Raw genomic sequence first — 12160 nt, 5'->3', positions numbered from 1 at the left:
CTGTACACATTTTTATTTTTGATGCTGACTCCAGACCACGAGCCTTTGGCATCTTGTAGAAAACACCTGTCAAAAAATCCAAGAAAAAAAAAACATATTTATACCAGAGAGTCACAGCAACACAAGCTCTCTCTATGTGCAGCGCAATTTCGAGTCTCTTTTTCGTGCCTCGTGATAAATTGACCAAGGAAGAGTGCATTATACATGAACGTGGCACGGTTTTAAATCCCTTTATTTTGAAGTTTGTTTTTTTTCTTTCGATTCCTTCGGGCAAAAGCAGAGCTCGCCTCATAAAGTTCCCCAAATGCATCCAATTTCTACGCGGTAAAAAGACCATAGGATACAGCATCTGCAGCCAATTAGGCAGAGGAGGACTGGTGAATAACGGCGTGAACCTTCCTCCGAGACAGCCCCGTGGGCCGGGACCCCTCTAGTGTTACATTTTAAGCATCTTACCTTGCTGTTATCCATCACAAACGAGAGCCAACTGATTTTCGGCTAATACGCATTCCATTTTGTTTGTCTTACCTTCCCCAAAGTTAGACTGTGAAGAAGTGGCTTGACAAACGATTATCAGGTTATTGCTTTTCGATATAATTCGACCCTTAAGTGGGAAAAATAAAAGTCTGATGCAACGATACACGAAGATTAGCGCAACTATTAAGATGTAGCTGCTGCAGTTTCATTTCACTTTTGGAGTCATTCCGAAACGTCCACTCTCGCTCGAGGTGCAAACTCTACATCCGTTTACGACGTGACTGGGCATCAATAAAAGCAATAAAACAAGCAGAAGTGATTTATTATCCTCCCGCATTCTCACCCACGCTGTGCACAGTTTACACGACTCCGTATTTTGAGGATTATTTTTCCTCACTCACCTGTCGTTGTTGTGCCAGACGCTTGATCTCTCTTTCTTGCTTTCCTTTTTCCGATTGCAGCTAATCACTCCCCCAATTTTAAATAATTAGTCCCGTCCAGGCAAAACCGTTTTCCGAATGATGATGACAGTGAGTTATTTTGAAAGGGGCAAAAAGGAGCGCCGGCTGTATGAATGGAAATGTTAGAGAGATTGAAAAGCCGCGACCAATGAGCAGAGAGAGAAAAACCTCCCCTCGCCCGGCGGTGTGAGGCCACTGAACCATGAAATAAGGGAGAAGCAGAGAGAGGGAAAGAGCGTCATAAAGGTGATTTATAAAGCCTGTTGTTGAAAGAAAGTGTCGATATATTTTTTAAGTGCAAAAAAAAGATATTTTGAGCAGCTTTATTATTTATTACAACGAGCAGGCAAATATCAGACAGATGGCACATTGGGCAAACTTCAAAAAGAAACCAGAGCCACCTTTTGTGTTCAACAAACTTGTTGTTACCTATCCAGAATAAAGTTGTAAACAAAGTTCGTTCGTGGGTGTAATTAAAACATAAAGCAATTTATATGACAGATACTGAGCAAGCCTAAAAGTGTTATCCACAAGAAACTGACTTAGTGAGGAAATCTCCCTCTGCCACGCAAACAAGCACCCCCTCCAGTTATTAATACTGATGCTAATATTAATAATCAATTATCTCTCAGGAGTAGCTTTTCCGTTCATGTTCCTCTCTGTCCTCACGGTGACAGTCCCCGCAGGAATAAAACAGCAAAACGAGTTCCTTTTCCTGCATCTGACCCCACTCGCTTCACTAAATTCATTTCCTTCACGTCTCTGCCCTCATCTTCGACTCGTAGTCCTCCAAAGGGTGTGGGGGCAATTCACGGTGAGGAAAGTCGCCCAACCATAGCATTTTATAGCCTCATCAAGGTTGCTATTTCACGCAGGGCAACCAAAGTGAAACAGAGAAGTTGGTTGTAACTTGTTGCGTGCGAGAGCCTATAAGATATGCTTAAAATGAGTGTGAAATGTTGGATCTGATGCGGCTTTTTTAAGACCTCTCATACTTTGTAACATACTTACATACTTGTCAGAGCAGAGCTGTAATGTCCGCCTCCATAGCCTACTTTTGTGATGGGATTGCTTCAGGCTATAAAACGAGGTCAAGAAAATAAATACATTTATGTTTTTTTCTGACACATGTCTTTAATGACAGGCGTCCGAAAACAGTCTTAAAACGCTAAGATATGGCCTACCGAGCGCCTTCACTCATTCTTTTACAGTGATGGGGTCATCTGGTAAAAAGGTCGTCTTTCATCACCGGCTAGACCTTCTGTTTGTTGCACCGTTTCCTAATGCAGTGATTAAGAACAACAACGCTGATAATAGTGTTCCCAGCATGAAACAATTGGCGGAAATCCCAACATCCTTTTTACTGAAAAATGGCATTCATGCGCCTGCTTTGTTGCCTTCCTCAGGGTACAGCAGAAGACTTTTCTAACACATTTGAACAGCAGCTACTACAGTTTTACAAAAGAAATAGACAAACAACAACAACAACAACAACAACGAAGACAGAGTATATGTTCATCTATATGCTGCACAGTGCAGGGTTTTATTAACATCCAGCTGTCTCAGTCCAAAGAAAGCCCAGGCTTTTATTTATTTTTGTTCACTCTCAAATCAACACTGAATGCCTCCCATATTTACTGAAATCTAATTTTTGTGAACAACAGGAAACAGAAGTTGTCATATATTAACACTGGGGGACAGTTTTACACCTATAGTGTTGCGCTATCTTGCACTTTTCACTGTTGTTGTCTTTTTGGGGGGGTTTCCCTGAGACTGATAGTAAATGTGTAATGTGGCTCATTATGCCTCCTGCTAATGGTCCAGGCAAACATGCTGGCAGCTTTATGTGTCTTGTTTTAATATTGTTTAGCATCTAAGCCCTAATGTTGCAAACAGAATCTCATTGTGTGCTTAAGCAAGCAGACGTAACCCCTCTCTGCCGCCGGTGCCGAGCAATCTGCCATCAGCAGTTTTGCCACAAGCAGTCGACTGCTAGTCCTCGCTCTGCACTGCTATGTTAACATTTGAGAGCGCCTCTTCTCTTGGGATTCACAACAGAAACACTTTTATTTGAGATGATGCGGGCAAACCTGCAGACATCTGTGATTGCATCGCTCAGAGTAAATGAAGCTCCTCGCTCTGAACTGTAATGAGTTATTTATTTAGCTGAAGAGGCTACTGAGAGATGATCTGAAGATGGAGATTATTGGTCCAATCCAAACCTTTCTTTTGTAGCTCCTGGGGGAGAGAGAAAATGGCAGTGTGGCACCAGGGAAGGCAGGGCAGAACCTCAAATGTTTTCACGCAAGCTCCCAGGCACTTATGATCCAGACGTGGAATGGTGCTTTTGCACTGGGCTCATGTTCAAAAGAGTGAAAGCCACTATATGTATCTTGTGTATGTGTGTGTATGCCTGTGTGTGTGTGAGTACCCTGAACAACAGCAAGGAGATGGCAAAATGTAAAAAGTGACAGATGAGGTTCTTTTGGAAAGACTTCAACCATCTACCCTCTCTGAATTCTCAAATAAAACAAGCTGAAGGAAGGAGAAAGTAAAAGTTTCTTTTCAGCTGCTTGCAAGGGCAAAGACACTAAACCAGCACCAGAGTGTGGAGTGAAAACAACAAAGAAACAATCACAAAGCTGCATTCTGTAGGTCCATAGCAGACAGCAGCCCACTTCTGTGCACGTGTGTGTAGTGATAATTAGAGAGGGGAAGTATTAAATTAAAGCAAAGCAGTCATTTTATGAGCCAAGCATTTATGAAGGTAATAGCGTCCCTATAAATCAACGACCTCCCGATGTCTCTTAATGTGTTTCCCCTTCGTCAGGTCCGGAGAAAAGCACTGATACTTCAACTATTTGACCCCCACCTGTTCAGTCTTGGTATTTTCGCTCCCGGGAATAATGCTGAGACCAGAGCTTGGGAGTGGTGTTGAGACAAAACGCACGCTGCCACTTCACACAGTGTGTTCTGGTATGTCTTTAATCAAAAGAAGAGTGGTCGGTGTCTTTTTGTGAGACACCTTGTCCACATAATTGCTTTCCCCAACACCACAAATTGGTCTGAATTCACAGTTCAGCCGTAAGTGTTGGCACACCCTGCCTCTATAGTCCAGACAGGACATGGGAAACCAAGGTGCTCGCTTTACATTTTAAATCAGTCTCACTTGCCAAGGGGGGAGTCATCCCTACACGAACAACACGAGGCTGAAATAAAGCCCCAGAAAATGACTGCTCCTGTGGAAAAAAAAAACAGTTGGGAGAGTGAGAGCAGGAGGAAAGCAGTGCCATTTAGAAAGCCTAAATCATCCCCTGAACTATAAATCCTGTGACCACTCATCATTCAGCAGCATTTTAAAAACCCCTTAAAGAAAAACACTGAGTGAAATGAATATGCTGTCACCTCTCATTTGGGTCTGGCCCACTAGCTCAATAAGAAAAGTGTTGTTCCCTGGAAGGCTGCTAGTCTGAGCTGAGCTCTCAGGTTTAGGGTTTGCCCCTGTCCCTCATTCTCAATGCTTTGAGGCCCAAGTCTCTCTCGTTCCTCCCCCACGTCCCCCCAGACATGTCTGACAGGCTGAACTCGATGTGGGCTGCTCACCAGACTACAAAAATCATTCATCTGTGGCTTCAGACGGTCAAATCTGGATCTAATAAAGGGAGCCTGCCTATTGATCCTATTTACAAGGGACGGCAGTGCAAACTCTTACCACTTGGGGGCTCTGTAGCTCAAGTTTGTGACGGCTTCTTGATCACTCTGGTACAGTTGCTCATCATAGGAGATAGGAAGGGCGAAATCTTCTAAGTAAACTGATGTGATTTGTTATTGAAACAGCATCTATTCCTGTCTTAATAACTTTTTTCACATTGATTTTCTTTTAAATGTCTTTTATCTAAAGGCAGCATTTTATATAAGTGTGTTAGCACAGATAAAAAAGAGATATTGACATCTGCAAGATAAGACATTCCTGTTCTGGACTATTTGAAGCTTTAAAAACAGAACTTGTGGGGTTATTGAATCCAAAGATAACAACAGTCTCCTCCTTTTCCAGCCATGACACAAACAACCACGTAGAATCAAAAATAAATAAAATAACCCATGAGTGTATTATGTATCGATAATGTCGTTTCCAGGTCGTTTCATTCTAAATATTAGGAGAGAAGCAGAGTGAAGGCACGGGGAAAATCCTCACACTGACAGAAAAGCCAGAAGAAGCATCTAAGAATGAAATGGGACGCATGGAGAATGAGTCAGAGCTACTTTCAGGGTTGTGTTTACGTGTCGGTGAGGGCACTACCCCAAACGCCTAGGCAAAACCACAGCATTCCATGTAAGTCTTAAAGAGACAGAGCGACGCTGTCATCGTGGGTATCTGGGGCGTAAAGCGTTAACATATGGAGAGGGCTATTTGAGACAGCTGGTGAGAGGCGCAGAATCAGTAGGTGGCTATGCCAGCACTACGATGGCATTCAAGTTGGGTGTCAGGTAATCTCTGAGAAAGTGCAGATTTATGCATTTTTTAAAATTTCACATTAGTTTCACTAAAATTGAACTCTTTTTTTCTTTTTGATTGAAATCCAAACAGACTTGTGGCTTGTGTCTTGCTACAGCTAAAAAAGAAAAAGGGGACAAAAACACAGGTTACTGTGGCTACATTTCGGAGACACTACAGAGGGCAGAGTTGAGCCGTGAAACAAGTGCGAGGAGAGGAGAGCTCCACACACGAGCAGAGGCAGGCTTGTGTTTGAAACTTTTTCTGTATCAATCACAAAGATTTGATTTAAGATTTGCCAAAAAAAATAATAAAAAAAAAAAAAAAAATACCAGAAGGTCAACTACACAACCAGTATTTCTGCCTTGCTAGCACTGCCATGCTAGTCCCTGATGTTACACAGGTTTCCAGAGGTTTCTAGGTAGGTGAACTGAGGTGTATTCTTGTATCTAGTTTGTAGTTTTAGCTAAAATCCTTCACAACGTGGCAAAACTGGCGCATACAAGAAGCTAGTATTAATTCTGAAAGTGTCTTCACTCAACATACAGACAGCAGAGTGGCTTGAGAAGTCTGAAGATGACAGGCCCAGTTTACATGCAGAGGAAAAAAAAGCTCACTGCTAGGAAGAGCACAAACCAAGACGAGAAAACGAGAGAACGGTGTAGGTGTGAGGAGAGAGGTGAGAGAGCGGTAATGGTGTTAATGTTGACAATCGGTTACAGAGAGGGCGAGAGAAAAAGAAAGTGTGTTGGTTCAAGGGCGTTTTGCAGAGAGGGGTAACTGGGAGGGAACGAGAGGATGCAGAGAAGGAAATGAATGGAAGTGAGGGGGGGCCAAAAAGAGAAACAGTCTGTTTCCTCACTTAAAATCCAGGGCACAATATGGAAATCCTTAAACCGTCAACGGTGCTCTAAAAATAGCCCCCTTTTTCTGCACAGTAAGAGTTGGAAGTGGGAGTAGGAGTAGGAATGAGTGAGGTGAGGGTGAGCGGTGGCGTCTGGCAGTTGGAAATGGTAGAAACAAAGAAACACCAACCTGCAAGACAGCTGTGAAAAGCAGTGGGTCAGAGAATAAGAGGCCTCAGATAGAGAGAGAGACTAAGTGTGCAGGACTGAAAGAGTGAAAGTGGATGAGAGACGACCCCGATTGAGATGAAAGACTTCCCTGTAAAACTCTCTTTGGTTCTGGAAATAGTCAAGTGAAATTGGCTGGGATCAAACCATTGCTTACCTGTGGCATACAAGGAACTTGGTGCAATTAGCAAGTTTTGTTTTAACTGAGAGAATTAATGACACCTGTGTTTCTGATTTACATCACACATTCAGGGAAGGACTGAAAACAGCACAGAACCCCTTGAAAACGAGCCACTGAAAAGCAGCTCTTTCTTTGCTCTCATCACCCTGATAACCCCTCCTCTGCAGGTTACTCCACAGCCCATCACTGGCTAAATATATGCTGAACAGAAATGCTACTAGTGGCTGCATTATTATCAGTATTAAGACTCTAATGAGGATTTTGTGGTCAAAAAGTGGCCACAAAATACAAAGGTAGATTTGCAGACTCAGTTACCTAACAGATGGAAGCAGATTAACAAAGTGGTTATCTACAACATGACATTTCCTTTGGTGACTAAGCCCATGCTGTTTTACATGTGCTTAGTCACACACGTAAAATAGCATTTCAGAGACAACATTTCAGAGACACTTTGACAGCCATCATGACCCTTAACATGGCTTCACAGCCTTGCCCATTGTAACGCAGCACTATGATACAGCATAATATGAGGCTTTTAATGTCACAGCTTTCCTCTTAAATCAGATGGAAGCTGGTTAATGGTCCCATATCCCTGATTGGGTTGCTTTGCCTTGATATACACTAATATACAATGCATAGTGTTGCACTCATAAACAGCTCAGGACGAATGTGCAAATCTCAAGTTATCGGATGAAAATCGTGTAATCTCTCTGTGTTTATTTCTGGTAGCACTGAGCACCAAATTCCAACCCACGTTCTCATATTAAGATAATCATTAATAACATTAGTAATAAATATTATCATTAAATTTTTTACAGACAGGCAATTTTCCTGGTTCTTGTAACTGTGATGTGATCATACACTTTGATCCAGTGGTAATTAATAATTACAGATATATTTCTAATCGTTATTTCCTCTGCCAAATTTAAAAAAAAGAAAAAGTTTTTAAAATATAGAAGAAATATTTTTGAACTGACAGTATGTATAAATACCAGTATGGTTTCGTAACAAATCATAGAACTGGAACAGCTCTTACCAAAGTCATCAGTGACCTGAAGAGCAACAGTGATTCACAGAGTTTCATTCTGACTTCTGCTTGATCTCACTGTTGCCTTCGACTCTGCTGATCTTGACATTTTAATTCAAAGGCTTCATGATTCAGTCAGGTTCTCGACCGCTTTCATACCTAAAGGGCAGCGGTTTTTATGTTTCAATGAGTAGTTTTAGAACTGCGCAAATAAAACAGGTGTTCCTCAAGGGTCTTCTCTTCGTTCATTGCTCTTTAACTTTTACAAGCTATTGCTTGGTACTGTAATATATAAAAACATCTCCTTTCACTCTTATGCAGATGATATACAGTTGTACCTATTATTTTGCTCTCAAGATCTATAAACTCCGCTGATGACACTAACTGCTGGATGACTAGAAACGTTTTAGACCTTTAGCCAAGACAGAAATATTTTTTCATATATATCACAATTATTTCTAAAACAGTAAGGAAGCATGGGCGGTGATTTTTGTTTTGATGATCATGTTAATAAAGTCACCAGAACAGCTTTTTGTCACTTAGAAAAATATGTGTCAAAAGTTAGAGCATTCTTTTCTCAGCCTGGCTCTTGGTCCATGGATTGCCGGCATATTTAGAATGAAGCAGAGTCAGTCATACATGGAAATTTGAACATATTACCCCAGTACTGAGGACATTTCATTGGCTCCCAGTTCAATAAAGAATTACCTTTAAAATCCTTTGATTAGTTCATAAAGGTCTCAGTGATTTGGCCCTTCAGTACATCTCTGAATGGTTCAGTGTATAAGCCTCTCTGGCCAGGTACATGTACAATTTTGCTTCATACCTGATATGGCTTCAACAAGAATCATAACATTTTATACTTTAGAGACTTTCTCCAGACTTCTGCTAAATTAGGTGCTGGGAAATATACAGCAGTATTCATCTGTTTCTTTTGACTAATAAGTGGGCTGGAGCCTATCTTAGCTATCATAGAGACCGAGGACAGGTCACCAGAGCCAATAGTCATTCAAACATAAGCACAATTACATGTTTTTCAACAGCTATGGTAACTTTCCCTTTACACTTATACTCATTATTCATACTTGACTTATCTGTTTCGTTTTACATCACATTTAAATACGATGACCCTGAGAGAAAACCGAGGAGGGCTTGGCTTAAACGACCTCTAGAAGACTTTTTGAATATTAACGAGAATAGCAGTTGACTGAGGTAAGTCGTTATAATTTAGTCCAGACCCCAGTAATTGTCAGTTGTGTCCCTAGCTGGCACGCGGAAAGTCAGAAACCTTGCCCCTCGACATGTAAGTCACTGTTTTTCTTGCTGCTCTAAGCACGTTATCCCCCCCCCCATGTACTCCCTGTCCTTCTGTCCGTCTCTCTCCCCATCTGTCTCCCCGGTTGCTCTCCCTCTACGTGCCTCCCAGGCCTGCCTCCCCACCTCTCCTCTCTCGCTCCAGCCTTTTTTTTTCCCGCTTTCCTAATGAGAGCGTGCGTTACGCAGGCATTCAGAAAACCTCTGTTAATTACATGACAAGCATCTCGTTCTGGGACACTAATGAAGAGGGATAGCGAGCTGGAGACGCCACTGGAGTGGTGGTGGTTGTGAGGGTGGTGAGGGTCAGTGCTCACCACTGGGTGGGGTGTTTGAACATGCGTGTGTGAGTATGTGTGTGTTTGAGGGGTGTGGGGATGGGGATTTTGGCGCCAGGCCAGCAGCTTATCAACCAGTGAAAGTTGGACTGTGCATCTAGTCCTCTCCCTACATCTTCAGACTGCTTGCCTTTCATCTTACTCTACTCCCATCTTTTTTTTTTCTTTTAGTGTAGAACATCAGTGTTTTGATTTGTTTTTCCTAAGCACCATTACATTTACACTTATCAAAGAATGCATTAGCTTTGAACAGCTTTGACTATGACACACACAACTGCTTGATATCCTGATATCGCGAGCTGTGCTGGCCTTTTTTTTTGGGGGGGGGGGGGGGGTGTAAAAGCCAAAATTCATAGTGTTAGCTTCAGCACGAATCAGTTTGTCTTGGAATTAATTAAACAAAGTATTGACTGGCAAAAAAGCAAGAGCTACAGTTCGTGCACACACATAGCTTACTAATAAATCCACACACAGTGGAGTCAGAAGACCAGTGGGGAAAGAGAGCATGAGAGGGAGAGAGAGAGAAGACCTAGGCAGAAGTCCAGCGACTCAGCATGTGATTTGGAGGAACTTGCTCTGTCAAGAGGCACACTCGAACAGAAGATTGCTGTCCCGTACCATCCCTCGTGAAACGCTTGAGAAACACAAACCATCTGGAGGCTATAGTGCACACTCTCAACCCATCAAATATTGAGGATGTTTGTCTGATTTACAGAGCCTATTTAGAACTGTTTGGACAACTTGGCTGAAGGATTGGTGCCTTAATTAAAAATAATATCAAGAGCTAATATTGCCCCCGAGACCTTTGCCTCGCAGTCAACAGTGCAACAAAGACACGGTTCTGTGGCTGAAGATGAAAATCTGAGCCACAAGCACTTCTAAGCGAGTATAGTCAGGCCCGAAACAAAGGCTTCTCCACATTTGTGATTTCACTGAGGTTACTGTCCCATGTGCCCCCCCCCCCCCCCCCGCCCCCCTCCACCCCACCCCTTTTTCTGTCTGCTGATGCCAATAGCAACGTAGGCTGTTCTAGGCCCAAGTCCACCACAGTGATGGCATATTGATACTGTCATAAAACATTACATTCTTGCTTTATTCATTAGAACTGCGCTTTAATCTAAAAATATCATGGGCAGAGAATAAAACAGAGTTTTCAACAGCAGAAAGATTAGGCCTGCACTTCTCTCGCTGAGCACCACAACTCGGAAACGCTGAGGCCCAAAATAGATGTTCCTCTCATAAAGGGCTCCTTCTTTGTAGTCGACATACAGCAACAACATCTGCAGGGCAGTTTCTATGGGGGGAACAGATTCGGGCAGGCTATCAAAGAGAGGCGATCTCCTGTGAGAAGTGGTGGGTGGAGGACTTCCATATTCTCCCTCTCTCTCTGTCTCTCTCCTTCTTTTTTTGTTCTCCTCCCTCGCTCTTTTTATCTTGCGCTTCCAAAAAATCTGTAGCAATCAGGACGATGCTAATAAAAGACCATTAATATCACCTGTCAGTGCTATCTTTGGAAGATCCAAAACGAGAAAATGAGACAAAAGGATTCAGTCTGGAGCTGCTCAACAAGATGTGGGATACCAGTGGAGGACAAACGGCTGCAGCGCTTGAGCAGTGAGCTGACAGGAAACCATCAAGAAAACAAGAAGGATGATGAATATTCCTATGTATCGTAACTAAAAGGAAAAACGTAGTTTAAAGTGATGCTTGAGAACTGTGTAATTTCAGTATAAATATTAGCATATTTTATATAAGGGGTTGTGTTTCAATATGGGCTGTGCATAATGCTGTCATGACCTTAAGTTCACATGGTTTTAGATAAAATAAAAACAAGAAAAAAATGTATTAAATGTTGTTCTTCTGGTAAAAATAACCCAACATAAGTTTAATTCAGAGCTGATGCAGATGCAGTTCAAACCAAGAGAGTGATTGTAAAGGTCGTAAAATCCTGCAGGTTGTTTGACTGATGGTTTTCACCGACTGCGATGGCAAGCCGTTCACTATCTGTTTAATGTAAAACATGAGCAAAGCCAGCAGACGGGCTGAGGCTCTGAGCGGAAAAAGATGGCACCGTAATGGGGAGGTGAAAGGCAAGGGGCAAAGCGATGATAGTAGCTTCATGCAGAGCAGAAGTGTATCTGGGGCCTCGCCTTTGAACTGGTGAGCCGGCTAATTGAAACAGCATTGCCAGGGCATCGGCTGAAGATCTGGATCTCATTCACCCCCGCTTTTATTCAATTTGGTTTCATCACAGGGGCGCGTCTCGTGCTTTTTCTCTCCACATGGCAATAAGTCATACCCTCGCCTTTTGCCCTCGACGTGTTGCCCATCTGTGTCCCCTGGGGGCCCAGAGTGCTGAGGCCCTGAGAACGCCAAGGGATTCAGATGAGGTCTTGAGAAAGCCCCTTATGGTACTTTTTCACGCCTCTCACCTTGGACTTGACCCCCACCCCACATCCCCACAGCTCTTCACTCACTCATACACAGACACACACACCTCTTTACCCCCCAGACTTAAGATTTACTGGTAAGAGCAGTGGTTGTCAGGAGGTTTGGACCGTGCACTTTCTAATTCAAACAAATGCGGCACTGAGGTCACGCTATTATCATGGAGCCACAAGGTGTTTCAGATGCCTCGCAAGTGTTGAGTGCTGAGCTGATAGAGAGAGAGAAGAGGGGAGAAGAAGCAGTATGTGTGTGTGTGTGTGTGTGTGTGTGGGGGGGGGGGGGGGGGGTGCTGTTAGGGAGCAATGCTGTGGAAAGCTTGTGAGTTTTCAGCGTGGAAATAAGCAAA

The 12160-nt window shown here is 42.9% G+C and overlaps 1 protein-coding gene across 3 annotated transcripts in view; it reads right to left on the bottom strand.

Annotated features, from left to right (window-relative positions):
* The window catches only part of fli1 (Fli-1 proto-oncogene, ETS transcription factor), a 30437-nt gene extending 29400 nt beyond the window's left edge, over positions 1 to 1037 (bottom strand). The window contains exon 1 of one of the 3 annotated variants that reach the window (XM_085245580.1): positions 879 to 1037. The gene's annotated coding sequence lies outside the window, so the exon portion shown is untranslated. Of the gene's footprint in view, positions 1 to 528; positions 638 to 878 lie in introns of those variants that run through there. The other 2 variants (XM_085245576.1, XM_085245579.1) reach the window with 2 other exon arrangements.
* Positions 1038 to 12160: the final 11123 nt, after the last annotated feature.

This window comes from Mchenga conophoros, linkage group LG14, assembly GCF_057382185.1.
Source record: "Mchenga conophoros isolate Kocher_MC1m ecotype Shallow Benthic linkage group LG14, M_conophoros_male_GT1.1, whole genome shotgun sequence".
NCBI classification, from domain to species: Eukaryota; Metazoa; Chordata; class Actinopteri; order Cichliformes; family Cichlidae; genus Mchenga; species Mchenga conophoros.
Note: the sequence above shows the minus strand (reverse complement) of the source record. Positions and strands in the feature narration are given on the sequence as shown.